Genomic DNA, 27,166 nt, shown 5'->3' with positions numbered 1-27,166 from the left:
CAGCTCTGCCTTACACATGAGGACACTGAAACGTGGTGATGTTAGGTAACTTGCTCAAGGCCACTCAGGTAGGAGGTGGGAGTGCCAGTATTTGAACCAGGCGTTCTGATCCCCAGCACGTTCCTACTCACCATAGTGCCCACTGCTGTGGTGTCTCTCTGCATGCACATCTTCAAGGATTAATTCAATGCCCGAGAATGATCATCGTCATTATTATCATTAGTTTAATCAGTCAGCAGCATACAGAACCTTCTCCCTGGTTGATACTTTGGGCTAATCTGCTACATCCTTGATGTTGGTATAATAATGCAAAAATTAAGTTATTTCCTTATTGATTTCTATTACTTTGATCCAACAGATATTTAGTGAGCATTTATTTTGTGCCGGGTATTATACTGGACCTAGGAAAGAGGGCCATTACACAGTACTTGCTTTCAAAGAACCACACGGTAGAAAAATAAATAATCTTCCTAATTCCCAAGATGGCCCACAAGGCCTTCTGAAATGGGCCCTGCCTTCCTCCCCAGTTTCATTGCTTTGCATTCTCTGCCTTTGTGTCCTTTTGTTTGTTGAGCTTCCTCCCGTCTCAGAGCCTTTGCACCTTCTGTTCCATGAGCCTGAAATACTCCACATGTTTGCCCTCTTAACTCCTCCTCATCCTTCAGATCTCATCTGAAATCACTCTTCTTTAGGGGATTCTCTCACAATCCTATAGATTAGGTCAGGTTCCCCCTATTAAATCTTATCATAGCTCCCCCCCCCCTTTTAATTTTTGTAATTATTTAATTAATCCACCAGCTCCTTAAGGGCATGAATAATGCTATTGTTGTTCAGCACCAGTCTCGTAACACACAGTAGGTGCACATCAAGTACTCTGAAGTGAATGGGGAGTATAAACAATTTATTAGAGCAAAAACTGGGATGTGTTAGTCCCCAGTCCTCCAAGAATCAGACATCAAGACAGGATTAAACGTGCCAAGATTTTATTAGGGCGGGAAGTTGGGAGGGTCATCAGACTGTGAAGCAAGTATGATCCTAGAGTGAAGAAGGGAAAAAAGGAAGGTGGGGAGGACCATCATATATATTCTGGTGCAGCCTGGGGAAAGTTCTGGGAGGCCAGCCAAAGTTGGACGTCAGAGGAGTGACCCCTCTCCCCATTGGAACAGCGTGCTTCGAATCCCTATCGCCTTCACTGATTGGCTGGGAGCACCATGGGAGGCGTGGTCTGGCAGCAGGGCGTGGTGTTCAGAGGCAGCTGCAGGTGCTCCTTGAGTAGCTTCCTGCTCTTTGAGGGGCAAGTCTGAGGGGCTAGTTCTTCTGACTGTCATGTGACAGCTCCAAGACGAGGGGGGATGACACCCAATTGATAGAGAGGATGGAGATTACCAAATGTATGGCTTCCACAAAAGGGCGGGAAATCTTGATTTTGAGGCTCAGCAAGTATTTACTGAACACACACTATTCTTTGACACCGAGGAGGACACAATGGAATTGGCTATCCGTGGGCTCTCCTCGAACAGATTGAAGCTAGCTAAAAGACAAAGTAAGTTCACATGCCTGCTTCCTGAGCCTCAGCTTCCTTGCTTCTAAGATGAAGATAACTGCAATCTAGCTTGTGTGATGTGTGACAGGTAGATCTAGTGGCTTCTGTGAATAGGGTTGGTGCTCTGCAAACAAGATTTGAATGAATTTAAATAATAACAATTCATTGCCTTCCTCAATTTTTCAAGCTTTTCTAGTCACTTCAGCAGGGCTGATAAGTTTTCTACATTTTCGAAGAAACTTTTGGCTTGGGGTGCCTGCTTTCTTTGTAATTACTCTCATCAACAGTCCCCTGGGGCTTTTTCTTTAAGAATATTTCAAGTAGAAGAACCGCAGTTTAAATATGTGATCAGCACCAAAGGAAGATTTAGTGTCGAGTTACTACATTGAAGGAAATCTCTGGGAAAAGGCTCTGTGTACTTGGCTCAGTGAGCTCACTTCAGGGGTTGGTTTCTTAACTCTTAACCCCAAGGCAGTGTTCAGTTTGTTCTGTTACAGTACAGTCATTGGGACGTTGCTTAATCAGGTTCTTTCCATAGGTGAAGGCTGTGGATCCCTGAGGGAACTGGAGATGTGGGGTGGGGTGGATCTCCTCCCTTTTCCTCACTGCCAGAGCAAGGGGGTGGTCTGCCTTTGCCTTTCCCCATTCCTAGCACCCTTCTCATATATTCCTTTTTCAATACATTTCCCCCCTTCAGTTTGTCCCCAAATGAATCCTATCTTGGTTTCACTTGTTGGGTTGGCCTGTTCTTTCTAGGAATGGGTTTTAATTCACAACTGTTTCCCAAGCAAGTAAATAGTAAATGCAGATACTGTGCCTCAGTATTCTCGTATATAGAATGAGGGGAATAGGGGCGCCTGGGTGGTTCAGTCGGTTAAGTGTTGGACTCTTGATTCTGGCTCGGGTCATGATCTCACTGTTTGTGGGATCAAGCCCTGTGTAGGGCTCTGTGATGACAGCACAGAGCCTGCTTGGGATTCTGTCTCCTTCTCTCTCTGAGCCACCCCACCACCCCCCCACCCCCATTGTGTGCATTCATGGTCTCACTCTCTATCTCTCTCAAAGTAAATAAAGAAACTTAAAAAAAAACAAAAACAAGAATGAGGGGAATAGACTGGCTAAGGCATAAGATGTATATATGAAATGTGAACTACTCTAAAAAAAAGTATCATGGGAATGAAGAAGAAACAGGTTTTCTGGGTGAGGAGGCAGCATTTGATCCCAGATTCAGTGTTAATCGTTGAGAAAGGAGTGAAAGAGACCCCATACTGATGAAGTAGCCTGAGCAACAGCAAGGTGTGTTTGCCATGTCCCGCGGAGACAGGTTATTTGTAATGGCTGGAAGATACGGAGGGATCCGAGGACAGATGAGAAGAAAAAAGTGAGATGGTGGGTAAGCTATGGCAGTCCTTGAAAAGCTTGTTCAGGAACATCATAGGTCAAGGAGAACCATTGATGTTTTGGAAGCAAGGGGACAAAGTTTGAGCTATTTAGGAAAAAATACCTAGGTAAAGGACAAAAACGAGGCAGAGTAATACAGTAATTTAGGTGAGAGAATCATTTCTGTAGAAATGAAAATAAGAGGGCAGATCTGAGAGGTAGAATGATGGGGGAGTAGAGAAGAAGATGGTTTTGAAGGTAACCCAAGGTTTCAAGTCCATATATACTGGGTCAGGGAGGGACACCACTGAGTAGGGGAACTGAAGACGAGATGTCTGCTAAGCTGAGAATGGGGATCTTCACAACAGATCATGTTGCATTTGACGGATTGGCCAGATATGAGTCTGGTTATGATACTGGAAGTTCAGATCTGGAGATAAAGAATGTGGTCAGAGCTGAAGATGAAGATGTGGGAGTTGTCATCACAGGGATAGTAGTTGAAAGGGCAAGTTGTTTCGCTTCCTCAATCACCTAAAGAAAAGCATGGGTTTCCAGTTTTATGGGTGAGAGCAGGTGGAGGGATGGTCTCTGGTGCCGGGATGGCTCGTCCTGATCCCCGCAACACAGTCCTTGGATCTTTGAGATTCCAAGAAAAGGGCATATTAGCCTTATCCTCCTTCACTTAGCTCAGCTTCGCCTCTTGTCCCTCAGTTGTCCAGCTTCTAATTCTGCAAACAACAGCTGGAGAGCGTGAGTGAGGGCCAACTCGGCAGCTGTGTGTTGGGAATCAAGAAGGCATCCAGGATGAAGATACTGTCTGGCTACAGCTGCTGCCAAGATGGGTGTGTGTGTGTGTGTGTGTGTGTCAGAGAGAGAGAGAGAGGGAGGGAGGGAGGGAGAGAGAGAGAGACAGAGACAGAGACAGAGACACACAGACAGTGATGGGGGGTACTCATAGCCGGGAGTGGGTAAAAATTTCTGACCAACTTTCTTTTAAGGGTGGTAAATGAAATATTCTTAAAAAGTTTTAATTCTGTACCAGAGAAGATTTCACTTTGTATTTGATTCCAAATGCTAGTGATTGGAAAATCAGAAATTCTACCTTTCTGGATCCTCCAATTGCTCACGACCATGCTTTGCACACACACCCTGGCTGCCCTGGCAGCTGAGTGTGCTCAAACACTCTGCGGTTGGCTGGAAGCTGCCTCTAGGCTGGTGCCTCAAGGAGGGATCTAGAAATATGTGAAAAGATTAAAAGTTCAAGAAAAGGCTGTTGTTCCCAATCCCAGTTGAAGAGAGGCCTCTTCCTGGAAAGTGATAAGGGATTTGTGCATGTGGTTTTGTTCCTGGCCAAACGTAAGTCTTGAGCTGGGTAATGTGTTTCTAATCATAATTTGGATTACCCCTCACACTAACCAAATGCTTGGTTGTCTGAGGAGGCCAATCCTCGGGCCCCAGAGAGACATGACAAACCTCCACCAAAAAGCTAGGAAACTCCCGGCCAGTAGGCACATTCTGAGACTGGTAGGCTACAACTGCAGTCTCTCTGTGCTGGGAAAGGCTGGAAATTACTGTTCACAGTGTGTGGGCTTCTGCAGCCTGGAGCTGTCCCCTTTGGTCACTGTTGATATACTCCTCTCAGGGACCAGCTGGAAATGGCTGGCTCAGGCCAAGCTGAGCCCCTGGGGCCATGTGGGGTTTGGAGGCGGGGCTCCCAGAAGGAAGCCAGAATGAATATTGAGACACCAGTGGCTCCCAGGTTTCTCCCAGGTCTTTTTTTGGCAGATGGGAGAGAAAACCAAAGAGGTAGGGCAAGCTAAGTAAGAGTTAGCATAAAAGCCTCTTAGGGGCGCCTGGGTGGCTCAGTCAGTTAAGCATCCGACTTTGGCTCAGGTTACAGCTGTGAGTTTAAGCCCCACATCAGGCTCTGTGCTGACAGCTCAGAGCCTGGAGCCCGCTTCGGATTCTGTGTCTCCCTCTGTATCTCTGCCCCTCCCCTGCTCACACTCTGTCTCTCTCTCTCAAAAATAAATACACATTAAAAAAACGTTAGCCTCTTAGATCATCCATATTCATTAAGACAGTTACTATGAGTTTGCAGTTCACTGTCGAGGGCCACACAAATTTTGCTGATTTTGAATGTAGCCAACTTTTAAGAACAATGTCACCCAATTTGGAAATGCAGAGTTCTTTATGAAGGAAGCCCTGCACTTCAAGAGTACAAAATGGGCTAGGAAATGAGAAAAGGGTGGTTTTGCTAAGTCAGGATATGGGAGGCTTAGAGAAGATAAATGAATAAAAGGCAGGCAATTTCACAAATGAAAATGGATTCCATTTCACTAATGATGTGCAGGAAAACTTTACGTGATTATTAACACTTATGGCATACAGATGACATGGGCCCCACCCCCGCTGTGAGCATAGGACAGGATGTGAATTCTACTGCTTTGTCACCATTGAAACCTCTCTCTCTCTCTCCCTCTCCCTCTCTCTTCCCCGGCCCCCTCAGTCCCCACACGTGCATACATGTGGTGTGGTTTCAAAAGAAATGTTGGTGGTAGTTTAGAGGGCAAGACATATAATTGTTGTGTTTCTCTTTTCAGCTCTTAGGAGGAAAATACCTAAGAAGAGGTGATTAATCACTGTCTGAAAAGTGCTTTGAGATCCTCTGAAGAAAGGTAATTATAAGTATGAGACGTTGTTCCTGGATGTGTGATTACATGTGATTATATGTTAGAGTGGTGCTAGACTGCTTCAAATGCATTCCTCTCCTACATCTCCAAACAGGAGAGGGCTGGGATGTGGGAGGGGGGAGGACTAGGAGGAAGAGGAGATATTGGAACAAAGACCATATGTAGCGTTTCATGTCAGGCGGGAGGAAGCCAGCCTGGGGACCTGGGGTCTATGCAGAAGATGGACATTTGAGAGCGGAACCAGGACTTTCCTTTGTTCCCCGGGAGAGTTTGCCTTCCCACCCCTTTACAGTCCGTACTCTGTGGACTTGTAGGGTGATCTCTTTGTTCAGGTTTTCCCCAAGAAGTCAATGACTGTGTATCATCACAGGGGAAACCACCTTCAGTTTTCCAAGAGAACTGGAGGATTGTTTTCCAGGTAATTGTTACATGGATAATAACCATTGATCATTAAAACCTTTATTATTCTCTGCACTTAAGGAGCTGCTTTCCTTAGAAAGTCCCGTGTCTTCTCTCCAACCATGTCGTATTTTGAGAGGCGGGGGGCTCTAATGTGCAGTATGTAGCCAGAGTGAGGCCACCTCTCAGACTGTCAGCGGTCTCTGACCTCAGGGGCCCAGAAACAGTAGAGGGTGTTGGTTAAACCTCAGATCCAGAGCCGGCTTGAATTCTGGACCTGCTGCTCCTACTCACAGCACTTGAGGCACGTTATTCAAGCCCTCAGAGTCATGGTTTCTTCATTTGTAAATTGGTTAGGAATGGTATCTACTTCTTTGAGTTATTGTGAGCATTCAAAGAGTAATTGTACATAACACAGGGCTTCGTAGGTTGGAAGGGCCAAGTGTTTGCTGTTGAAGCTTCTGTTGCTGCTCCTACTGTTTCCTAAGAAACTACAGGCTCGTTTAGAACAAATTATTTAGAGCAAATGACTACTACTGCCATCGTTAATAAAGTCTCCTAAAGAACTAAAGGTTGATTTAAAGCGAAATGCTCAAGCAGCTAAGATTATTTTTGGCACTCTTCCACTTTATTCTCAGTTTCTCCCTTTTTGTTTTGGTTTTTCCAAATTTCTGACACATTACCAGGGCTTAAAGTTTTAGTGATGTGTTCCACATACGCCTATGAATGTAAGCAACTTAAGGTACAGATACCTCCAAGGATGAATTCAAGGAGACTGAAACTTTGACTTTTTTGTGAAAAGCAAAGTAATAAAACTTACCTACCTCTCGAACTTTGAAGCTGGACTTGAGGTACCATCTAGTTCAAACCCAGCATAGGCAAAGGACTCACCTTTGGAGGCGGGCATAGTTGGTTGATTGGAGAATGGGATTTGAGTCTTGGGTTAAGTTAGACTTAAATTAAGAGCTATGATCACGTAAAACATGGTATGACTGCTTGTGAAGCTACTTCTCCTGAACTACCCTGTGGCAATGTGCCATTGGTCTCCATAAAAAGATGTTATAAGATTGCCCATAAAACTGTATTTTGTGCACTAAAGGAGATGTAGCTGAAGCGTCCTCCTGGTCTCTTTATGAAAACACTCGAGTGGCCATACCATTCAGTTCTAAGTACCGGGAACAGCTGACACTTCTGGAACAACTGTTTGTTTTCATCTGATGAACGTCGTGAATGTTTTATGTGATCATTGATCATGTGATTAATGCTTGTCGCACTGGCTGCTAGGAAGCTCAAGGTCAAATTGATATTCCACCTCTATGAATAGAAGCCAATAGCTACTACAAATTTCAGATGTTCACTGCAGCTGAAAACTTTATAGCTCCTTTTCCTAAGCTGTGCTCACTACAGTAAGCTGGGAACACATCCTATGACACAATGGATATTTCTAGGGGGAAAAGGGAGTTTTGGTGCACTTTATATTGCATACTTTGCTTCCTTGTTGGATATTCTTGATGCTTATATGGGTATCTTAAATGTTCTGAGAAGCCTGATAGTTTCAAATCAAATACAAAGAAAAAAAACCTTTTTAAACCTGTACTTGTAAAACTTGTTTGACCGCAGAATCCTTTAAAAATGTTATCTCCAAAGTCTAGTTTTATTTGAAATATGTTTTGGGAAATGCTACCTCTCAGTAACGTGTAATCAAACCCTGTTTTTTGGATTTATGTCAGTACACAGGTTGGTTCTTGACTTGAGTCTTCCTACTTTTGCATAGCAAGGAGAGAGTTCAGGTGTGTATATTAGATCAGTCAACTGATGAGGTCCCTTTGAGCTCAAAAATTTGGTGATTCCTGATTAACAAATGAAGAAAAGTTTTTCACAAGTGTCTGCTTATGGAATTAAGAATTTAAGTTTACTGACATGAAGACTAAAGTTAGAAATTAAAACATTGTGTAATATTTCTGACATTCTTTATTATATCTAATCTAAAAGATTGCTTTAAATATCACGTTTTTAGGGGCGCCTGAGTGGCTGAGTTGGTTAAGCATCTGACTCTTGATTTTGGCTCAGGTCATAATCTCACGGTTCATGAGTTCAAACCCCACATTGGGCTTTGTGCTGACAGTGCGGAGCCTGCTTGGAATTCTCTCTCTCTTTCTCTCTGTCCCTACCTTACTCATGCTCCCTCTCTCTCCCTGTCTCTCTCTCTCTCAAAATAAATAAATAAGCTTGAAAAACAATTTTTTTAAAAAATCATATTTTTAAAAACAACCCCCAGGGATATAAAACAAAGATAAAAATTTCCTTTGAAAAACATCAAAGTCAAAAAGTTATAAAATTTTCATCTGAACTCCTGTTTGGTTGTAGAATTTAACCCCTCTCCTTGCTGTTTTGATAAAGGCTTACATAATCGGGGTGATGCAACTTCATGGTGTATCTTGAGGGGATTGTGCAACTAGGTTTACTCCTCAGACGTGTGCCCCGTGCAGAGCCTGTGATGTTCATTTCACAGGCACCTTTGCCTTTAAGATCCCTTCCTCTTCACTCTCCATTAAAACTCAACAAACAAAAACAACAGCAAGGACCTCAAACCCCAGCCACATATATATTACTTGGGTGGGAGCCTGGGACCTGCCTTAGACAACGCACTCAACTTCTGGGGTTGCTTCATCCCTTTGACCGGTGAGCTAGACCCAAGGGGAAATTTTGCGAAGGAAAATCACCTTCAAAGAGAAGGGATAGGCTGCAGGGAGAAAGCATAGGCGCTTCTGCTCAGGTCCTTGGTTGACATTCAGCTCCTTCAGCAGCCTACCTAACATGTCACCGTAAACCCAGCGGCTTTCATTGCCTTTCTGTGGAAGCTGTGCGATTTTGTTATTGCTCTGGGCCACTTGTGTCTCCGATTGTATTTCTGTGCTTTTCCTCCATGTTTGACAATGCCTACCATGTATCAGGTATTATGTCACAAAATTGCCTATGCCCCTGTCCTTGACCTTGAGGAGTTCACAGGGTAGAAGAGCAGATGGGCACTAGAAACAGTTTCCATTCAATGTGACAAAGACTCCAAAAGAGCCATGTATAATGACCAGGGAGGCAGTAACGGAGGTGACATTTGAGTCAAGTCTTAGAGAATGTGTTAGACACTGATTTTTCCATTAATAGAATTACTTTTCTGCTTAATGGCAACCAGCCTGTTAGAAGGAGAAGTATAAACCAATAACTTGCTTTGGATTAACTCAGGAGACTAACTGACAGAACCTATTAGCTAAAGGCTAGACTCTTATTTCAAGCAATTCAGTGAATGTTCAGGCCTTAATCATTTCAGTTATCAGAGGACCAGACCATCTGGAAAGTAGACTCTCTAGAACTTACTCTCAAGTTTCCCTGATGTAAAACATGTTCTAAGTATAGTCTTTGATTTTGGAAATTCCTAGGATTAGCTTTGGTGTGTGTTCAATAATACCTCGTTTCCCAATCTCATGGCAGATAGAAAATAAGTGGCATATTTAAATGGCTGTATAGATGAAAATAAAGCTCATTAGTGAAGAACTGGTTTTAATTTAAATTTCAGAGGAAATTTTGCAAAGTGCAAGAACATGAAGGGTCAGCTGGCTTCTTGAGTTTGCTGACACTGAAAGGTGGTTAGTAGACTGAGGGCTGGGCAGTCTTGTGGATTCTTTTCCAGTTACTTTTCTGAGACAAAACCATGGGTGTCAACCATGTGACATAATATCCATCACTTCTCTAGCTGTACGAATAGTTCTCTAAGTTGATGTTAATAGAAAATCTTTCTCTTTAGCAAATGCTCTTTCTTTAGACTTAGCATTTCATTTCTTCCTTTCCACTTCCCCAAAATTCAATTTAATAATGATTTTTGGCCGTCTCTGTCTATTATATCCAGAGCCCAGGGTATCCTTATCTTCTGTTCTGTCAGGGTTGACGTGGTATCCATCCAGATGGTTTTCCAGTCCCCAAATTTAAATAGGACCCTTCACCACCAAGACCATGGGGCTGGCACCACATTTGAAAGTGGTGCTTATGTTCCAGTTGCTAGTTTAAAACTTAGAATCAGGGCATCTTTTGGGATGAGCACTGGGTGTTGTATGGAAACCAATTTGACAATAAATTTCGTATATTTACAAAAATAAAAAAAAAAATAAAACTTAGAATCTGCTATTTCCAGACTTGAGAGTTTTGCTCCTCACTATCTGTGGTTGTACACTCTCTGGTGGTATTTCAGTACGTATGTATGACTCCTACCAGCCCACAAACTCATTAAGAGCAAGGAATGTGTCTCATTTGTCTTTGTATTCCATAGTTCATTACATAAAGGAGGTGCTTAAGAAATATTTGTTAAATAGATGCTATGTGTTTATCCTAAAAGTTCATAAACTGGACAGTCAGATGTAGGTTTCCCTGTGCAAGGAGTGAAAACGGGAAAGTATCATGTATACAAGTCTCAGAACTTGACTTCTCATAATATTCTTTTTTTAAAGGGAAGATCAAGGAATCTCCTCATAAGTGACATGTGAATTTCTCCCCAGTGTGATCCAAGAATCCCCATTTACTTTGTGCTCAAATGGGACATTCTACTTTAGGATCTTGTATTTGTTTGGATCAAATACTCTCTCAAGAAAGGTGAAATCTGGACTGAAAGTGAATAATCTTGCCCTCTGTGGAAGGCCAAGGCAAGTCATTTCAGTGTTTCTTGTCTAAAATCCCAATAACACAGCTACGGGTAACTGGATGTCTACTCTGTTTCAGGCGTTCAGGCATATAATCTCATTTAGTCCTCACAAGGATTTCAGGACCTGGAGGGTTAAAGTCTTCCCCAAGGTCACATAAGTAAAACGTACCTAAAACTAAACCTAGGAAGAAGCCTCCCACAATCTGGCATTCTCCAAATCTCCGTGAATGAAAATTCTAGCATCCAGGTCTTCCAGCGAAGAATCTTCCCTCTGTGTCCCACTTCCAAGTCATGCTGGTGGAATGTCCACCCGTCCATAGACACCCTACCCTGCCCAACTTCCATTCCAGCCCTAGCCGCCATCTGCTCTCCATGGACAGCTCGGTACCCACCTCAGAAGTCTACCTTGCCCTCCTCAAATCTGTTCCCCACACCAAGGCTTGAATGGTCCTCTCAGCATTCGTGTATGATATGTAATTTTTCTTGATGAAAAACCCTCCACTGATTTTTCTACTTACTTTTAGGGTAAAGACCGAAGTCCTTAACCAGGCCTACCGTGACCTGCCTTGTTTGGCCCTAGAAGACTGTTACAGTCTCTTCTCATTCTCTGGGCTTCTACTCTTCCAGCCATTCCTTCAGCCTAGATTGTTCTTTCCTTCCCTTTCATAGTGTAGGCTTGACGCCCACTCTGCTGACAGAGCTCAGCTTAATAGTGTCTTCTTCAAGGGACTTACAGGTACTTTATGGCATCGTGCGCCTCTCATTCATAGTGTTAATTTTCTGTGTACTTCTTTAATTATTTTGTTACTATCTGGCTCTCCATGAGCCTGTAAGCTGCATGAAGGCAGGGACTATGTCCATTTTCGTTCACTAGACCCTAGCCGAGAACCTGAAGGTAGTGAATAGTTGCTAAGTATTTGTTGCGTAAATTAATGCACTAACAGCTGGCAAGTGACAGAACAGATTTGAACTCAGAAGTTCAGCACCCTCTGTCTTTGGTGTGTGGCCAGGCCCCCAAATGGCCCTTATTATCAAAGGACCTCAGGTGTGGAGACAGAGAGGAAGGTAGAGATTGGGAGGCTCATGCCTCCCTCTGGGCCTGGGAGGGGCTGTTGATTGAGCTTGTCATAGAACACTCACCCTGCTTCAGCATTACTATGGGCACTTTGTATAGATTCTTGCAATTAATCTCTCTCAACAAGTCTTCGGGAGGTTAAGTAACTTGCCTAAAGTCACCCAGAAATTAGGTATGGAGCATGGGTTCAAGCCTGAGCCATTTGGCTCTTCACCCACATTTGCAAGCTTTTGGCTATCTGTCCTTGGCTTCCTTTGTTCAATGTTTCCCCCCAACTTTGAGTCCTCTGATTTTAGTTTCTGTTCTTTTTTCTTCTAAATCTCAGTTATTATTTCTTCTTTATTATGTCTCCTTTCTTCCCCCACCTCTTTCCTTGCTCTGCCTTGCTTCCTTTTCTCCCTCCTAATTCCATTAGTGATGAGAACCATGACGTTATTTACCTGGAAATTATATTTCAGGACGCTTTCTCTCAGCAGCCAGGAGCTTCAGGCACACTTTGCATCTTTGTAAAACAAAATGCAGATGAGAATTATAAATCTCTAAGCTTGCAGGCTCATACTTTCATGATTTGTTAAGATACAGTTTTAAAATCATCTCTGATTTTGAGCTTTGAATTTGGAGTAGTAAAGGTAGTAAAAGCAATATAAAGAAAGGGAAGTAAACTTCAAAACTGCCTTCTTTTTTTTTTTTTCCCTGTGAGAAGTCCACTATAAATTGTGGAGATGCTTCTCAAATAAAATTAGATTCCGCTGCTGCCTGCTGCTTCCCTCCACATTTCATCTCTTTTCTCTAAATCGCCGAAGCCTCTCTCGGGACACTAGGTAATCTGAAGAAAGAATAGAGTGTTCAGGCACCACAAGTTCTCCAGAGAGCTCAGGCACATCGATTTGCATTTCTGGGTCAGCATGATTTCACTTTCATTTAACCCTTGTACTGACCCTTGTTTTTCAACACTTTGGCTCTTCCCGCCATCTGAGAGCAAGCAATGTGTTCCACCCGTAGAGGGTAAATGTCCCCCAGCTGCCCAAAGCATGCAGACTACCCCAAATTCCCCTTTTCAAGGTTCCCGGCATCATTAAAGTCCATGCAGTGAGGCACTGGCCTGCATTGTAGGTGTCTCTGAATGCAGATTTAATCACGTTTAAAAAGGTAGTTTTGTGAGTTAATGGAAAAGGAAATGAGTAGTACAAGTTCCATAGTCAAACATGCCCATGGCTGCCATGGTTTTGCACCTCCTGCGAGCCTGTTAATCCTTGATGTAATGAGAACAACAATAGGGAAACATGGATGTTGTTGTATTCTGTCTCTCTTTTGTAGGAGTCATGCTGGGAATTCTATGAAGACCCCCAGTGTGTCAGAAAGAGGGACATGACATATTTCTAAGGCTTTAGAATAAGGCTGTTTCTTCTATCTTATTCAGAGTATAATTTCCATTAAGAGGGAGCAAAGATCCCAACAAGATTTAATTACTTGTGCCGTGATAGATAGAGGTCATTAGTTGCTCATCTACGATGAGGTCCGCTTGGCTAGAAGACCCTTGTGCAAAGGTAAATGTGCATCATAAAATGGAAAGCCTGCACAGATGTCGGGTATGAACCTGATGTTAAAGTAATTGAGGTAAAATATTAATGAAATGTTTGTCCCTCAAAGCTTTGCCTCAGTAAGAATGATTTTGTTGCCTTTTTCGTAATTAGTGGTGGTAATGACGTATCTTGACGCAGTTGTTTTAAAAAATGTAGTAACGACATTATAAAAATATGGGTAGACCATGAGAATAAAATAAAAATCACCAATATTCTTAATTCCCTGAGATAACCACTGATAGCGTGTGTTTTTTTTTTTTTCTGTTAGTTTTGGTGTGAATATAAAACTGAAGTAATGCAATAAGTAGGGTTGAAATCTTTTTCACTTAACGTATTGTGAACATTAAATATTCTTTTGCTTCTGCATAGGGTTCTGTCATATAAATGCTTTATAAAGAATTTAAACAATTATCTATTGGCAGACATCTAGGCTGTTTCCAAGTTTTTGATAATGTGTGTATGTAGTTCTCTAACGAGTACCGTTATAGCTATATTTTAAGCATATCAGTGATGATTTCTTAGAGAAACATCTAGATACTTAATTGCTAAATCAAAGAATGCTCATTCTTTTAAGGCTTTAAAATACACAAAAACACGCCTTCGGGAAGGCTAAATCAATTTATACTGGCAGTATATACCACTGTACTTATTTTCATATACGTTCCCCAACACTACATATTATTTTAATTTTTTCCCCAATATTTCAAGTGAAAAGTGGTGTCTCCTACTTGTGATCTGGACTCCTTAGTTTCTTAATGTCGTTAAACATCCTTTCGAGTGATTATTGACCATTTAAGGGGCACCTGGGTGGCTCAGTCGGTTAAGCATCCGACCCTTGATCTTGGCTCAGGTCATGATCTCACAGTTTCGTGAGGTCAAGCCCCAGACAGGGTTTTGTGCTGGCAGCATGGAGCCTGCTTGGGATTCTCTCTACCTCTCTCTCTCTCTCTCTTTCTCTCTCTCTCTCTCTTTCTCTCTCTCTCTCTGCCCCTCCCCTACTTGTGCACATGGGCGCTCCCTTTCAAAATAAATAAAATTTAAAAAGTATTATGTCCTTTGAGCATTTTTCTCATGTGTTGTGTATCTTTCTGTCAATTTGTAAGATTTTAAGAAATCTAATTAGCCTACTAATTCTTTGTCATTCTTTTGATTCGAGTTAAAAAAAAAAAACCCTCTAAATTGAAAGTGATGCAGTTTTCTTTAGAAAGAAGAGCAGCTGAAACTAGTTGCATAAACAACGTCTGCTCCGACTGCTGGTGTGTGTGTGGGTTTGTTAACTTTGTGTGTACCTCACTCGTTTTCTGGCAGATTCTCTCCAATCAAGAGTCAGAAAACATCATCTTTACAAATAGTTGTGGTTTCGTTTTGAGACAAATAAATTATTACTTTAAGTTAAATAAGGGAAAATTACAAATAGTTTTGAGCATTAGCCAATCTTCTATTTACAGCATCCATCTCCAAAGGCTTTCGTTTCAAATACTCTTAAAGGGAAATTTACATTTTCTTTTAATTCACCTGCTGGGCACTTAAAAAGAAGTTGATGTTGGATAAACTATGTCCCTTCCCCTCACCTCTCCCTTGCCCTGACTCCCTCTTCCCCTTTCTTTTTGTCCCTTTCCCTCCCTTCCTCTCCCCACCCTTCCCTTCTCCAGCCCCTACCCCTTCTCTTTAATTGGCTACAGGACCTTAAGTAATGTTCCTCTTTGCTTCTAGGCAGAAGGGATAATTGTGCCTCTACCTGCCTGAGGCAAGAGGGCAGGGGAGGTGGTTGAGCTGCCAATGAGATCTCTTAAGCATGCAAAGTATAATTTTCCTGCTACTTAAAAATGTAGATGTGCTCAGGTGTGCGCCCACTCACACGCACATGATCCTTAATTTTTTTTTCAGTTTGCCTTTCCGAATTATAAAATGTATATGTAATATTTAAAAATCTCTACCAAGACTGCTATTTTTTAATGACTGGCAGTAACTCCTTTTGTTAACTAATGGAGATAGTGATGGCTACATCTTAACCCAAAGAGGGGTTGTGTAAGGGTAATTAAACGGGCCTGTTCAGTTGTCCCTTGTCTGGAAAAGGACTGCTGTCTTTAAACAGAGCAATACAATGGCTCGTTTCCAGATTGTTGGGTGGGAGTAAGGATAATACTTTCTGTGATGAAGTTGGCATTTCCCATCTGTTGTACTTGAGACACAGGCCTCCTTCTCTCTACCAATCACAAATATAAAAACTCTGCTGATACTTTGACCATCTGGATTTCCCATCATACCCTGTTTTCACTCCTGGAGATCCAGAGCAGACCTTTGATTGATGTTTTTCAAAATTGTCTCATAAAATTAAAGGACAGACGAACAACATTTTTCTAAAATTGTGAACAGTAGAGCTACCATTCGTAACATTTGTTACTGCTTCTAGAATCGTTAATAATCTTAGCTTCAAGATTTTTCAAAAATGCATTTTTTTTTTTAAAGCAAAACATCGCCTTCTCAGTAACTGCTTATGTTTAACAGTGTCAGAGCCAAGATTAAAGTGGTGGGTAATAGTAGTCCCAAGTTCAATATTAAGTTCAGTGAGTTCCATACTCTACTTTATTTTTTTTATTTTTATTTTTTTTTCAACGTTTATTTATTTTTGGGACAGAGAGAGACAGAGCATGAATGGGGGAGGGGCAGAGAGAGAGGGAGACACAGAATCGGAAACAGGCTCCAGGCTCCGAGCCATCAGCCCAGAGCCCGACGCGGGGCTCGAACTCACGGACCGAGAGATCGTGACCTGGCTGAAGTCGGACGCTTAACCGACTGCGCCACCCAGGCGCCCCCATACTCTACTTTAAAATATTTCCGTGTTCATGGTTTGCTTTCTCTTAGAGGGCCAGATCCTACCTTCATTTGGTCATCTGGCAGGCTCTACTAATTGAATAGCTATTTGAAATACCACTTTGAATCTGTCCTAGGGTATGGCATTATTCTGAATTATTACGAAATTAGTCATTTCCACAGATCTCTCTGCACCTATCTTCCTCGGTACCAAGCCCAGCTTGGGTTCTCAGTGCTGTTTTAGAAAAATGCAGTAGGCCCCAAATTTCCTTTCCTCCTTAGTCACTCCTCAAGCAGCAGCTTGCCTATTTTTGCTGTTTCCTAATTTTTAAGAGGAATGACCGACAAGGGTTTAAGCTTTGGTTTCTCTCTAGATCCTATCAGTCTCCTCAAACACAGTAATCTCTGTTAGCCCCTGGTGTGCTGCTGGGGATTACTGGGCCCCACTGGCTGGCTGCTGCCTTTCCCCTGTAGAACTATTTGCTTTCAGGAAGCTGGGAGCTAATTCCCCTAAATGGTACGCCCTTGGAGACCCTTTAGCATGAACAACAGTGCAGAAACAGGAACTCTCATTCCTTTCCTGGCGTCAGACAAAAGGACCTGGGCGCTTAAATATCACATTTTTTATTTCCTTTTTAGTTCACCTGAGGGAGCAGGTGCAATCTTATGGCAGAATGAAGATGACCCTGGCTAGGATCATTTTGTCTGTTAACTCTGCCTCGGCGAGGAAAAGTCTTTTCAATAATTATTAATATGTTTGAAAGGTCTAGGGTGCAGGGAGACAATTAAATACACGATTTGGACCATCCACTCTGAACTATGTAGCATTACTAATAAAAGTGATAAAAGAAACCTTCATCAGATTAACAATGTGGAGTTTGAAACACATTGCTGCCTCTTCGGTGGGTTTACTTCCTTCTTTCTTTGTAAAACTTCACAGTGAGTAGCCCAGGGTGAAACTGGAACTCGGTGTGGGGGAAAGAGTCCGGGTGGAGGAACAGTCATGTTATTAAGTTATTGCAAATGTAGTGACTGGTGATTTCACACGTACGCATTCCACATTACAGGAAGCTCACACATATAAGAAACCATGCCCTTCTGGCCCCTTACCACCAAATTTTCCATTGCCTACCTCTAAAATCTAATGCTTGCTTATTTTATCACGTCAGCTGCTTTTCTATAGTGAAGAAGGAATGTGGTCACTTGAACTTCAAGGATAAGAAAGTGATCTGCATGTATCAAGCAAATCTAAAGGACAAAAGGAATTTTTTAAGTTGCTTGCAGTATAGTATAATCTTCCTTCACAATGCTTCCTTTGAGATGGCTTTTTTTTTTTTTTTTTAATGAAACTAAAATAATCTTGCCAGTGGGGTCATGGAAAATTTTACCAACTCCATTTGTTCATAGTTGCCCATCCCTTCCCATTTCTTTTCCTTCTTTACAGACAAAACTTAACAACAAACATTTGACTTATTTTTGTATTATTAAAAGTCATTTCTAAATAAAAGCTTATAAAAAATTGAACAATATAAAGGAATATAAATTAAAAAAAAACAAAAACAAACGAACATACTCTCTCCCTCAGTCTCCTGCCTCCCAGCCACACTTACTTTTTACCTTTTGGTGGAACCAGAGTCAGTTAGGGTTTCTATGAGTCCTTGACAAATGTGGTAAAGACACATGGGGAAAGAAGGAACTGAATGTCAACCCTTCTTTTCCAACACGCACAAGTTTCCAGAAGTTCCACAAGGTGAAGGGGAAGGGGGAGAGAAAGTTAAAGGAGACCAAAGAGACGGGAGAAGAAAGACGCACCTCCCTTCTCTCTTGGATGTCAGCTCCTTGAGGTGGGGTTTCTGTATGAACTGTCTTTATAAATTTATCAGGTTAGAAGTAGTTCTGCTGAATGAATGAATAAGAATGAAAAGCAGGAGCTGACTGGCTAAGGTTAGGCAGAGTTCGGTGAAATCATTTAGGCTTTTCAGTTTATCAAAGGCTTCCTTGCTTGTATTTTCTGTCAATACCTCAGGTTTTTAACCACTAAGCAGCCAGCATGTGCTGCTTGGAGGTTTAGTACCACAGGTAGTTGCTGCTAAAATAGACTAATATTAAAGATAAAAACCTGTTTGGAACAAATCCATACTTGGGAGGGGAAACTTTGAGCCATTTCTGCCATTAACCCACTGGGGGATTTGTACTTCAAAGGTCATTAAGATTCACTGGCCCGCTGCCTCCTTTTGGGGGAAAAGGGTCCACAAGGAATTCTCTAGGCTTAGTGCCCATCTCTCCGACCACCATGACCACAACTGGTTGAGCTAGGAGCCAACACCTGACCAGAAGATAGCCTTCTTTAGGCTCTCCAGGCCCCCATGAGGTATCGGAGAGTAGCACTGGGTTGTTATTAACTGAAGCAATCAAAGCCTCTGTCTTGGGAAGTCTGAACTTGAGACAGAAAGAGAGAGAGACCCAGAAAAAGAGAAAATTAGGCTCATTTACAAACAAGGTAGTCCAGTGAGTGTCAACACGGAAAACTAGAGATGTGGAAAGAGAAGGTAGTAAGCAGAAGCCATGAGGCAAGAGATGACTTTAGTAATGGAAGAGGGTGTAGAAAGCCATCAGTTAGTAGAATGAGCACGTAGAGAAAGGAATGGGATTCAGGAGATGCTTTAGGAGTGACAGGATGCTGGAGAAACTGCTATTTTATTCCCAGTGTTCTAGTTCCCCAAGAGGAGGGCCACGTAGCTCTGGAAACCATTTAGTTTGCTTCCTCAACCCTCCTCGGTATCCCTATCATGGAAACTCTTACCCTGAAGTGAATGAGTAGGCCTCCATAGTTTGCAATTTGAAAAATCCCCATTTGTAAGGAGAGCAGGTTGTTTAGAGGCAGTCACAAACATCCCCTCCACTGCAGTTTGAGAGAGACATTATAGAATGGCATAGAGATGGCCTGGCCAGAGCTTTACATGGTGGCGAATGCTCTGCTAGGGTCAACACAATTCAAGGTCTTGTTTTCTCTCTCGTAGACTTTGGATCTCGATCTCATCCATGTAGACAGTGTTGGCTTACACCAAGTAGGAGATTTTTAAGTCACTCAATGTACAGATTTACAGTGTGAGGTAGAGATTTCCAGAGATAGGACTCCCCTTTGTACAGGTTTTGGTGCTACTCAACACCTTCTCTTTATCAAAACTCTCTTTGGGCTCTTCACCCTTTTCTCTGAGCAGTACTTCTTTTCTTTCTCTTTGGGTTTCATGAATGTTTATGTTCCTTGTGGTTTGCCTTTCATTTCTCCTTATCTCCTTGCCTTCCGTGGAAATGCCCTCCATTGCCATGGTTCTCCTCTGTCCCTATGACCACTTTAACACTTCCCCAGATTTCCAATTCTCCTGGACACTTGCACCTGAAAAGCTCACCAGCATCTCAAATTCAGTGAGTTCAAATGGAAGTTACTTTCTCCCCCGAAGTTCTTCCTCTTGTGTTCTTTGCCCTTCTCTAAGATGGGACCTCAGTGGACCAGACTCAAAGTTCAGAATCCTTTTTACTTCTTTTCTTTCTACCTATGCCCAACAGCAGTTGGGCATAGCAGTTCTAGCTCTGCAATACCAGTGTCATCCATTCTCCCTGTATATTCATTATCTAATGCTGCGTAACAAATCATGCCGAGGTTTAGCAGCTTAAAAATGACATATTTATTGTTCCACACAGTTCTTGAGGATTAAGAATCAGCTTAGTTGGTCTCACGAGATTGTAGGCAGGCTGTTGCTGGGGCTTTATCCATCTCAAAGCTTGATCAGGGCTGGAGAATCCGCTTCAAAGATCACCCATGTGGTCGTTAGCGGGTCTCTGTTGCTTGCTGGCTGTTGGCCAGAGGCCTCAGTTCCTCACTGGGTAGGTCTTTCTGTAGGTCGGCTTATTACATGACAGCATGCTTCTCCCCACAGGCACAGAGAGGAGGGAGGGAGAGGGAGAGGGACGGGGGGAGGGGAGACTTAAGATGGAAGCCACAGTCTCTTTATAACCCTAGCTTGAAAATCACACCCCATCGGTTTTTGCAATATTGTACGTGTTAGAAGCAAATCACTAAGTACAGCCCACACTCAGCATGAGGGGAATTAAGACAGAAGTGTCAAAGAATTTGTGGACATTTTTACTTTTAAAACCATGCCCCCTGCTTCTTTGGTTCTACTTCCATGGTCCTAAGTCAGGCTCTTGTCACTCCTCACCAGTATTCGTTCTTAAGATAAAGGCCAAGGTATTTAATACGGGCCACTCGGCCCACATGTCTGGTTCTGTGCTTTCACTTGACTGCGTTCTATTATCTGTCAGTTTGCTTTTCTCTTTTTCTGGGTCTTCTCTCCCTCTCTCCCACGTTCAGACTTCCCAAGAGTGATGCGTTAATGGTTCAGGCAGTCAATAGCTGGTGTCACTCCAGGTCACCTGGAATGGGGACTGGAGAGCTTCAAGGAGTCTGTCTTTTGGTCAGGTGTTGGCTCCTGGCCCAATCTGCTGTGCCCAAGGTGGTGGGTGACTTAACCCTGCCTCACGTTTCCTTATCTCCAGCCACAATCCCCCCACCTCCTGCTCTGTGCCCCAGGCCTTTTTCAGGAGGTCACAAGGGCCATTTTCCCTCCCACCACAAAGCCTGTGCTTGTCCTGCTCCTCTGTCTGGCAAGCCCTTCTTTCTGGTCCCCACTTGGCTCACTCCCGAGCATCTTTACATCCCGATAGGTGTCGCCTCTTCAGGTATGACTTCCTGATCCTTCGTCTATGTAAGTTTCCTTTTGAGCTCTCCCAACACCCTGTACTTTTCCTTCACAACTCTTATTCATGTGGTTATTTAACATCGCATTCCTTCCTTAGACTGTAGCCTCCACAAGGGTGGGTACCTTGATGCTCACAATGTCTGACACTTAGTATGAGCACAGCAACTATTTATTATGTGTCTCCAGGCTCTCCTGGAGCCTCATATACATGGTGGCATGATTACTCTTTTTCCTGCATCCATGCTTCTCCCTTGCTCACACACTTTCAGTGGTCCTTGAGTGCCTGCAGGGCAGACCCATCACTCTTTTGTCCGGCATTCAAGGCCCTGTGTGATGGGGGCCAGCTCTCTTCTGGTTTTGTTTCTCAGCATTCCTATTAACGGCCCCCAAAAGTTCTAACTGAAGTGAATTACTTGCTGTTTTTAAAGCACACTTTGTGCTTTGCTCTCTGTGTCTTTGGTCCTCTTGGTCTCTATATCCTGGAATGTATTCTTCCTGAGATGATATAAAAATCTCTTTAGGAAACTTTTTATTTGTATCTTGTGCGTTGCTTGTTTAGATATAGATATAGATATAGATATAGATATAGATATAGATATAGATATAGATATATACACCTCCTGAAAATTTTGCTGAATTTAATTTAAATCACAGACATCATGACATTTCACTTTTGAATACTATGAGAAAATAAGAGCATTTTCTTTCTCAAACACAATACCATTTTTATACTTACTAATTAACAATAATCTCTTTATACCATCTAATATGCCATCTGCTTTATATTTCCTGAATGTCCCCCAAATGTCTAATTACAGTTGACCTCGTTGAATTAAGGGTCAGCCCAGGTCCACACCCTGCATTTGGTATTTAGGCTCCTGATTGACTGTTCATCACTTGTGGCTTTGGCCCCGTGTCATTTAGCTTGGCCTCGGAGATGTAGGTCTGACAGGTTTAGGGCACATCCAGCTTGAGAATCCCAGGAAGGCCACAGGTTCAGGATTTTGACTGCTCTGGGAGCAAGCTAAGTTGAGCCAACTATTTCTTCCTAAGCCCTTCTAAGAGTAAAATCTGGCCTGATCTTCTGCTCCCTGCCCCCTGTTGGCCATGCTCCAGCCACACTGATCTGCTCTCTCTTGTCACTCAGTGTACCCAGGGCCTTCACACACCAAGGCCCTCCCATTTGCTTATTTGGCTGCCTAGATTCTCTAATCCCCACTTGGCCTGCCCTCCCTCCCTTCTCTCTCCAGCCTGCCCTTCTACACACATTATTTGCCTGATGAATTCCTATTCATCCTTCAAGAATCGGTGCAAATGTTACTTCCTTAGAGAAGCCTTTTTTTTTTTTTGCCTCTCCCACCTCCATACCCAGACCAGGCCAGAAACCCCTGTTAAATTCTCTTGTTGGACCATACTTTTCCTTTGCAGCACTTATTTATGCAACTGCAATGAAATAATTATTTGTGGGATTACCTTTTGAATGTGTCTTTTCCCAGCTGAGACTTGAAACTCCACAAGGAAAAGAGCCATATTCATGTTGCCCACAGCTGTATCTCAGAATTTTGCAGAGAGCCTGATAAACATAGGTGAACAGTAGAATATTAATGAGCAGATGGATGGATGGATGGATGGATGGATGGATGGAAGTACGTAAGAAACCAGTCAAGTTTCTGAGAGAGCTTTGAAGAATGGATTAACTAGGCCAGTTGGATACTCTAGGACCTTCTATGCGTCTGGATGGGCAGTTTTGGAGAACGGTCAGAGATAGACTGCTTTTGGGTTAGAGAAGGTGAAAGGAAAGACATTTTTTCCATGGTGTCAACCTGGCAAAAGGGTGTCTTTACTTTCTTTGCATTTACTCCTGGGATATAGAGAAATCTCTCAAATCCATTCATCCTTGATGACAAATCACAAGGAAATTTTCAAGTCCCTGAAGTTTCCTGGCTTCAAAATTTTTTTTCTTTATAGGTGAGCATCTCAGAAATTGATGTTAAAGAGAGACAGAGCCTTGGATTCCACACATTTCCCTGAAAAGGACTAGATTCCACACAACAAAAAGTCTATTACAAAGCAATGTTAATCTTTTGGAGAATTTCACTAAATAACTTCCTACAGAGATCTCAGCGGTTCCTTCCATAATGTTCTGAGCAAATGTGCTGAAGCCACTTAAGCACAGTGCTTTCCTCATGATGGCAGAGCCCACAGACACTATTTACATGCCCCAGTGCCATTTAGATCTTAACTATAAATTACCGCATAAAGGTTAATAGAACTGAGCCAAGCTTTAGGAAAGGCCTTGTGCACAAAATTGCCTCATATATTGGTGGATGATAATAGAAATAAACACTAGAAAGAACAAGAGGTGTGGCAGGGATAAAAGAGCAAAGTTCTTTGAATATTACTGGAAATCCCTATCAATGGATCAGCAGGGCAGAGATGTTAATTTCTAAGGAACTCTTTTATTCCAGCAGCAGAAAATTCATTTTATGGTCATTTGTTTCCTATTGCCCTTTTGGCCTTCAATTGGTAAAACAGTCCATTTAAAATGCCTCCTGAATTAGCTCCAAGATTTTCCTTTGGTGCTGATCAGGTCTACCTCCTGAAAGAATAACAGCTAACAATGTTGGTCAAAGAGGCTTTCTACTCCCCAAACTTTAGAAATGTCCAGCGACATCTTTAAGTGAAAAAAGCCACATCTGCCTTATATAACAGTAATGTGATGGTCAAATGGTTTTGCTTCACCCCCATACATGTGCGTTATATTTCGTATCTGCTTTTGAACAGTTGCTGGGAACCTAAACATTTCTAAGTCCATGGTTCTCTCAAATGAAGCATGACAGGTACATGCCTGGGTTTGAAATGAGTTACAGCTGATTTTCTAGTCACCCTGACAATTTACACAGGAAAGCAAATGGATGGGGTTGGTAGCTTCAGCTCTGTCTCTCTCTCTCTCTTTTTTTTTTTTTGAGTCTGTCAGATTCCAGATAAGAAGGTGTCTACTCTACCCAGTTCCCCAATCTTACTGGTTTAAAGGCCTAAGTGAACGTACAGACTGTTAGCAGATTATCACATGTCAACCCAGGAGACTGAAAGGGAGAGTAATGCTCAGCATCTGGTCCTTGGGTCTCCTCCCATAAGAGAGCAGTTGCAGTGACACCTCCATCCAGCCCTCCTCTCAGCGTCCCGGTGTGAGGGCTCATGGGCTGCAACAGATTCAGACTGATCCCATGTACACCATCCATGCAAAAGTGGGCCTCCGTTCTGGAGGAGGCAAGAACGAGCAAGACCTGGCAGAGTTTCTAGGTGTCACTTCACCCATCGTGGTCTTGTGGCTCCCTGAGGAGGGGAGAGCTGTTCCACAGCTCAGAGGAAGACACTCCAGTAGGAAGTAGAGAATACTGTCTGAGACGGGGAGAAGAACTCCTGTGGGAGGGAAGTAATCACGTAACTGTGCAGCAAGACGACAGTGGTGTGAGTGACGCCCTGGCAGTTAGGAAAGATGCCCTCAGCCGCTTACGATGCCAGGTTTCAGTTTCCTCCCTAAAACAACACATGAGGACCTTACCTTTCCTGTTCTGTTTTTTAGATCAGAAGCACACACACGTGATAGTGTGGAGAGAGAGAAACACTTAAGTCAGCTTTGTTATTCTCCAAGGAAGCCCCAGATCAGAGATCAGAAACAGAAATTGCCATACCGTGTCAGCTTGAAGTCACTGGAAGCTAGGTCTGTCTCGGACAGGATTTCATAAGGCAGGCTGGGGGGAAGCAAGTTTTCTATGTGACAGAGGCTCAGCGTTCACCCCAAACATCTTGTTTTCCCTGACCTCTGGCATCCCCAAATTTATCCAAAAATTTTAAAGCTTTTTGTATTTTCAGCTTCTAAGGATAAAAAGGTCTCACATTGCATAAAGCAATGGTTTCCTTTTCTTTACTTTCTGTGTCTCTCTGTCCTCCCCCTGCCCCAACCTATTTTCTATCTGTCTGTCCATCCCTCCATCTATCCGAAAGCTACCTCTTTCAAGCTTCAGGGAGGTCCTTCCTGGTTCTAGTAACCTGAGATTTGGCAAACAAATCCATGCTCCCTTTATGAGTTTATAGATTTAACATATATCCCTTTTCAGCTTTGGTTTTTTACATTCGTCCTATAAACTATGAGCAATCTGAAAGCCCACTCACTCAAAATCACTTTTCCTGATACCTCTAGTCAGCATTGTTCTCTGTCCCTTTCCTAATTTGTTTTCTGATACTACTTGGTGCTTTATTACATGTTGTGTTAGTTTTCTAGCTGCTGTAACAAATTGCCCTAGACTTAGTGGCTGAACACGGCACGCATTTATTGTGTTGCAGTTCTGTAGGCGAGAACTCCAACAGAGGTCTCATTGGAGCTAAAATCAAGATGTTAGGATTTCATTCCTTCTGGAAGCTCTAAGGGAGAATGTGTTTCCTTGCTTTTTCCAACTTCTAGAGGCTGCCTGTATTCCTTGGTTCACGCCCCCCTTCCTTCACTGCAAAGAGAGCAACATCGCATCTCTTTGAGGCGCCTTCCCTGAGGCGCCTCACATCTCTTTCTCCAGTGCTCTCTGCCTCCCTCTTCCTTTTGAAGGACGCTTGTGATTACATTGGACCTTGATAATCTAGAAAAATCTCCCTATTTTAAGAACAGCAGATTAACAGTTTAATTACATTTGCAACTTTAATTCCCCTTTGCCATGTAGCCTAACAAAGTCACAGGACTTGGAATTAGGATGTGGACATTTTGGGGGGCTGTTGCCCAATATTGTGCCTCCCATATATTGGTACTCCTTTATAAAGTTTTTCCCAGTTTGATGTATGGAGATTTTGATCTAAGTAGACTGTGGACTTCTTGAAGACAACTCTAGGACAAAATATTTTGTTTTTCTACATTTTTGGTCTTCTGCATACCTTTTTCAAAAATGCCAGAATTTAATAGGATCTTGGTAAGTACTTACCAGCCCCTCCTAATGGCTTTGATTCTTCCATTTGATTCTATCTTTCCTGGAAGTTTGTACGTACAGAATATTCAGGCACTGGTACACTGCATTTATACATGTGGAATTTTACTGGAAGGAGTTATTGGGAGTGATTAGTAGTTAGCCTCTTCATCACTCTATTTTGGTTTTACAATGGATAAAAATATCAAAATTAGAAGTTGTGGGCATGTGTAATGAGAAGAAGATAGGAGAAACAGGTGACAAGTACAGAGAGATCTTTGGGATTCCTCCAGCAGCTCCACCAGGAGGCAGATGGTTTCTTTCATGCAACAGTGGGAGCCAGACTATAGACCAAGCCGAATTCTGATAGCCCTTCCTTCCTGGAAAGTCCCAGAACCTCCTACGGTAGAAAACAACCACAATATTTCTAGCAGATTCCAAAGAGAATAATTGACCAAGGATGTCACATTCTATCTCTAAGACTAAAGAATTTTTTCCGGCAAGGAGCTGAGAGATGAAAAGGAGCATTTTACTCTTGCTTATTGGCTCTCTCTTTTAAGTGTTGGCCCAGTTAAAATATGTTTAACCACAGGCACCACAATTATTAATTCATTTAACTAAAACCAGCTATTTGTCAGGAACTGTATTGGCCCAAAGGTCAAAGAACATTTCTCTAATAAACATTTTTATAGAGTTTACTGTGTGCTAAGTATTTTTCTAAGTGACTAAACCATCCTACTTGGTTAGTTCCCATAATAACCTCCCAAATAAGGTACTATTATTATGCCAGTTGGGGAAACAGGTTCAGGGTGGTTAAATAATTTGGTTTGGTGCTAGAGCCCGGATTCTATCCTCGTCCTAGACCTTTGGCTCTTGACCTCTACACTGTGCTGCCTCCCTTTTAGCTAGTCCCTGCTTACAAAGAGGTTATATGATAGGTAGTGATAGAGAAGACAGAATATGCAATGAGCTCCATATATAAATTGAGCTACTGCTTGTTTTTTACACTCTTCTATCCCCAGCACCTAACCCTCGGGACTGAATAAATATTTGTGGAATATTGTTGAAAGACTTTCGGGATTAATACTATGAAGTAAACAGGGGCGCCTGGGTGGCTCAGTCAGTTAAGTGACCGACTTCGGCTCAGGTCATGATCTCGCAGTTTGTGAGTTCAAGCCCCACGTCGGGCTCTGTGCTGACAGCTCAGAGCCTGGAGCCTGCTTCGGATTCTGTGTCTCCCTTTCTCTCTCCCCCTCCCCTGCTCATGCTCTGTGTCTCTC

At 42.7% G+C, this 27,166-nt stretch overlaps 1 long non-coding RNA gene across 1 annotated transcript in view; it reads left to right on the top strand.

Moving 5' to 3' along the window:
• LOC123583536 overlaps positions 1-27,166 on the top strand; it is a 53,651-nt gene that overhangs the window by 6,336 nt on the left and 20,149 nt on the right. The window contains exon 3 of the long non-coding RNA XR_006704928.1: positions 5,527-5,601. This is a non-coding gene — a long non-coding RNA (uncharacterized LOC123583536). The remainder of the gene's footprint in view (positions 1-5,526; positions 5,602-27,166) is intronic.

The sequence above is a fragment of the Leopardus geoffroyi genome, chromosome B3, assembly GCF_018350155.1.
Source record: "Leopardus geoffroyi isolate Oge1 chromosome B3, O.geoffroyi_Oge1_pat1.0, whole genome shotgun sequence".
NCBI classification, from domain to species: Eukaryota; Metazoa; Chordata; class Mammalia; order Carnivora; family Felidae; genus Leopardus; species Leopardus geoffroyi.
The sequence above is the reverse complement of the archived record's forward strand: the minus strand, read 5'-3'. Positions and strand labels throughout refer to the sequence as shown.